Below are 5472 nucleotides of genomic sequence, written 5' to 3' on the forward strand. Positions count from 1 at the left end.
AAATTTATCTTGTTTTTATTTTTAGAGAGAGAGAGAGAAAAAAATGCACATAAGCCAGGGAGAGGGACAGAGGGAGAGAGAGAGAATCTCAAACAGGCTCCACGCTCAGTGCAGAACACAACGCAGGGCTCGATTCCACGACCCCGGAATTATGACCTGAGATGAAAATCAAGAGTCAGACGCTCAACCGACTGAGCCACCCAGGCGCCCCAATGACTTGTCTATTTTAATTAGCCCCTACCTTATAAGCATTCTATTTATTTATTTATTTATTTATTTATTTTAATGTTTATTTTTGAGAGAGAGAGAGAGAGAGAGAGAGCATGAGCAGGGAAGGGGCAGAGAGAGAGGGAGACTCAGAATCTGAAGCAGGTTCCAGGCTCTGAGCCGTCAGCACAGAGCCCAACGCCAGGCTGCTTTGGCTTTGAGCCGAAGTCGGACGCTTATAACCAACGGAGCCACCCAGGCACCCTCCTTTAAAAGAAATTTGTTTTTAATGCTTTTTATTTATTTTTGAGAGAGAGAGACAGAGAGCGTGAGTGGGGGGAGGGGCAGAGAGAGGGGGACAGAGGATCCGAAGCGGGCTCCGCACTGAGTGGTGAGCCTGATGCAGGGCTTGAACTCACAGACCATGAGATCATGACCTGAGCCCAAGTGGGACGCTCAACCGACTGAGCCACCCAGGTGCCACTTCCCATAAAGAGCGATCTAAGTGTGATTTATACGACTTCTAAGAGGAATTTTGCTTTCCTTCTCCCAGCCACTTTTTGAACTGTTGTTTCCAGGAGTCATGATTCCAGAGAGTTGCAGAGGAAGGAGATGAAGGTTTGAACAGTGGTCTGGCTGTGCTTCAAAGCACAGGCATATGGCTTTGGGTCTGGTCCCAGATGTCTTTGAGGATCTGGTGGAAGCCACGCCCCCATCTCCAGAAATGTGCCTGCATTTGAATCCTGGCTCTCTTATTTACTAGCTGGGGGATAGTGGGGCAAGTCACATGGCCTCTCCGTGCCTCAGCTTCCCCATCTGCAGAATGGGAATAATAACAGTGCTGCCTTTATAGGGTCATTGTGAGGAGTAAAGACTAACATTTGTATAGCATTTAGAGCAGAGCCTGGCACATGGCTGTGTTCCAGACGTTAGCCATCATTATCATTTAAATTTTTTTATTAATTTATTTGTTTAATGTTTATCTTAGAGTGCAAAAGGGGGAAGGGCAGAGAGATTGGGGGACACAGAATCCAAAGCAGGCTCCAGGCTCGGAGCTGTCAGCACAGAGCCCCGATGCGGGGCTCGAACTCACAGACGGAGAGACCATGACCTGAGTCAAGGTGGGACGCTTAACCGACTGAGCCACTCAGGCACCCCCCCATTATTATCATTACTGATGTCCTCCTGCCCTGTCTTTTTCTCCTCCCCTGCCCCACCCCCAAAAGGTGCTTGTGCTTCCCCAAGCCCTTGGCTTTGTGATCGAAGTGGCTTCGTGAACCCAGGCACACACCATGGGGGTGAGGGAAGGTTGCCCCAAAGAGGAAGAGGAGAAGAGGGAGGGATTAGGGAGGACATGGTGGAAGCCGGCAGAGGAAGGGGGAGGGAGACCTCCCCTCCCCCACCCCGTCCCCCACGACCGAAAGATGGGCTGTCCCTCTGTTAGTAGCAAGGACAGTGTCCTGCCTGGGCAGTGCCCTGGGGGGTGAGGTGGACCTCAAGGGACATGGCTGCGTGGGGTCCTTGCGCCCAGCCTTGCATCAAGCAGGGATGCCCTCCCTGGGGAGTTGTCAGTGGGCCAGCGGGTGCTGCCTGCCGCCGACTGAAGACCTCAGGGCCCCTCCCTGTTGTTCTGGGCCTTTTGAAACCCCTAAAGTAAACCGACTCAGGACATCGGATTTCCCACCTAGTAGCCAGCGGCTCAAAACTAAATTTCATTTTGAAGAATTAAAAAAATAGAAGTGATTTCACACAGCCAGGGAATGTGGAAACCCAAATCCATACCTACTTCCCTTGCCTTGAGTATTTTGAGTGTCACTGCTAAAGCCTTTTCAGGACCTTTTCATTCTCAGGAAGTTCCACGACAGTTTCCAGGGTGGCGTGTGTCATGTGCACCCTTGGGTCTCAGGTTCTGGCTGCTCTCCTCACCCATACCCCCAGGCCCCAGTGAGCTTCCTGGGGTGCGGGCGGCACCACTCATTCTCCCTGGCCAGCTGGTGCCAACCTTGCCCACGGGGACCATCTGCACGATTCAGTCTGGGGGATGCTGGGCGGCACTTTCCAGAAGTGCCTTGGTTGTTGTAGGTACCCGGATGCAGCCATAGGGAGGAGCAGCTGGGGAGGGCCTGGCCCTATCAGTGGCCACAGGGCTCAGAAGCTGTGCTTGGGCAGCCAGGGGGCTTTGGCCTCTTGTGGGCACGAAGGGGAAGAGATACCTGGTGGGAGCTGGGAAGTAGGGCCCCCCACCCCAGGCTGGAGGGGTAGGTGCTATCAACCTCACTCAGTCTGGAATCCGCAGGGCCCCACAGGAACCTCTCTCAGGAGGCTGGCCTGAGGGGTGGCACCAGGCGTAAGATGTGGCCTGGGGCCACCGTGGCTGCTGCGGGGATCGGGCTGAGAGACCTCCGATGCAGAGGGATTAGGGGCTGGGCCCCGGGCCCCATCTCTTCAGGGGCAAACTTCTTCAGAGGCTTTGTTTTCGTGAAATCTGTAAAGAGCCTCACAGCGCCCCTCCCCCGCCCCTTGCTGAGCAGTCTATGAAAGTGCTCTCTCTTGAGTCAGTTCTACAGAGGAAAAGCTCCTCGCCTAAACGTCAGAACCAGCTCTGCCGTTCACACTGTGGTTACCAGATGCTTCCATGAGACAAGCCTAAGTAGCTTCTCAAAAAAGGTGGGAATTTTGTGGAGCCGGGGGAGCCAGGACCGGTAGTGTTTTCTCCCAGGCCCTGCCCTAACGAAGAAGGCGCTGCTGTCCTGGGTGAGGAACAGGTGTGGAACTATGTTCCTCTGGGGAGGGAATGGAGAGAGGATGGAGGCTGTGACTAGTGAGCAGAGGGATCTGGGTCCAAGCTGCCCCATTAGCGGGATTTCATCGGAGGTCCCTGGCCAGGGTCCACCCAGCCACACCTCCCTCTCTGCCCAGGGCCTACGGACTGCCAGCCTTTCTGAAGGTTCCAGATGCAACCTGGTTTGGCATCTGATGCCCCCGCTTCAGGCCTCTGTCTGTGGCGTCCCCCATGGCCAGTGATGTCCCAGGCCCTCCCCAGGCTGCAGTTTCTCCCTTGGCTGCCCTGCTCTGAGCCCAGCAGCAGTCCCCAGGCCTGTCCCCACACAGCCTGGGCTTTGCATGGGTCACCTCTCCTCTCTTCCTCTCCCTCCCCTTCCCCACCCTCCCCTCTCTTCTCTTCTCCTGCCCAGTTCGCTGGCAGATGAAGATCAGTACTGGAGCCCTAGGAGCCCAGCCCCTTAGGGCACAGATGGGGAGATGGGGGCCTACCAGAAGGGAGAGTTAGGGCCACAGGCAGGACCCCTGCCACTTGCATGGCATCTGCTCTCTGTCCTTCCTGCTTTCCGGCCATGCCCATCCCAGATTGTTAGTACCTAACATTCTGTGGCCTCGACCTAAGAGGAGGCTGAAGGGAAGCCCATTGTGCCTCGAGATGTTTCTAACAGCATCATCTGAGAGTCGTAAGCTTCTCTGCATGGGCGCTGAGCAAGCCCAGGGTGGGGGGTACTGGGCAGGTGTCCGGGACGCCCTTTGCAACCTAGGTGGCTTCCTGCATGTGAGTGCCTAGATGTGCTGGTGGAGACCCTCCGGCTTTGTGAACCCCCGGAGGGAAGTGCTGAGAGTCATGGCTCACCCACCAGGTCTCCATTCTTCCCCCCTGGGAGGGAGTTGAGTGCCGAGCTCAGGTGGGGCACGCAAGCATTGCCCGGGACCAAGAGGGACCCTGTGTGGCACTGAGGACCTCACTGACCGGTCAAACCCATAGCGTTTTCTTGGAATGTGAAGGATTCCAGGCAATCATCCTTTTCGGGCTCAGGTGGGGAAGGCAATCCTGCTCCTCTTGCTGTGATGCTCCTCAACCCTCTGGTCCCTGGAGAGCAGCAACCCCCCTGCCCCTGAGCACTGTGCATCCCAGGGGCCTTTCTTGAGCTGAAAGCACAGATATACCCCCCCGAACACACCTGGCATGCGGCCCTGGCCTGGGTTAGAGCATGGGTTCCGGCACTGGGTCTGGTTTGAACTCACCCGTGGCCTCAGACAGGCTCGCATTCTGGACTTCAGCCGTCTGACCCGGAAATTGGGGACTTTTGACTCTACCTTATAGTGTCCTTCTGTCTGGAATTGGGGACCTTGTCTGAGACCTCCCTTGCTCACTCCTGGGGACACCTAGAAAGGAGAGGGTTGGGGCTGGAATCAGACAGCATCCCTGAGGCATACGTGGGCAAGAAATACAGCAGAATGGGGGGACCCCTGGATGACAGGCTTCTCCAGCCCCTCACAGAGAGTGGCAGGGTCTCAGCACCCACCCTGTGCCAGGGGAGAGTTGAAGCCTCTCACGGCTCAGTCGGGGAAGGTGGGAGGGTGCAGCCATGCTTCACCCCGTCCTGCTGACTGGGCTGGGGAGTGGTCCAAGGGCTCCAGTGGGCTGGGGCCAGGACCCTTCTAGAACTGTGTGGCTCCGAGAAGCCCTCCCTCTCCACAATGTCCTTCACAATGTCACCCAGCCAGTGAGCAGGAGAATTGGCCCTGGACCCTAGAGCCCTGGTTCTTGGGCCAAGTGCCCTGCCCTTTCTCACTAGTGTTAATCCCCTAGGAAAGAAGGAGGCCGGCAGCAGCAGCAGGTGGCAGGGGCCAGCCGAGATAGCCTAAGGGCTCGTGGGAGGGACAGAGGGGAGGTGCCTTCCTTCTGCTTCTTCCTGCCCGGACTCCCCTCGGCCAAGTAGATTCTTGTCCCTTCCCTTCCTGGGAGATGCCACCTGCCTTCAGAAGTTTCTACCATCTCCCCGGGGCTGTCTCATTAGGTGTGGTGAACACTCTCCTCCCTGCCCTGTGAACTGCCCCAGAGCAAGACTGATGCTCAGCCCCAGCACAGGCCCGGCATTCAGTTGGAACTCAATATGTGAGTAAGACAGTAGGTGGCTGGAAGAGTGAGTGACTGTGGGAGAAAGTGGGGGGGGGATGGCGAGGCTGCAGGAGGAGGGGAGGCAGAGGAAGGAGACCCCGAGGAGGGGTGAGTGGGCTAGAGCCAGGACCCCTCTCTCAGGGATGTGGGCCCCTTCCCACACTGTGGGCTTGGCCTTGGGATAAACCCACGGGGTTTCCACACTGGGCTGGATGCCCTCTTGGTCAAGCTGTGGTCCTGGAAGGTGGCGGCTGCCATTTCCACATTCTGCTAGGGGAAGGAAGAAGCCCGAGGATGTCCCCTGAGCCCAACTTTGCTTTGGCCAGTCCAGCCGGCAGGCCACATGCAGAACCACAGAG

This window comes from Prionailurus bengalensis, chromosome B3 (genome assembly GCF_016509475.1).
Source record: "Prionailurus bengalensis isolate Pbe53 chromosome B3, Fcat_Pben_1.1_paternal_pri, whole genome shotgun sequence".
Classification (NCBI taxonomy): Eukaryota; Metazoa; Chordata; class Mammalia; order Carnivora; family Felidae; genus Prionailurus; species Prionailurus bengalensis.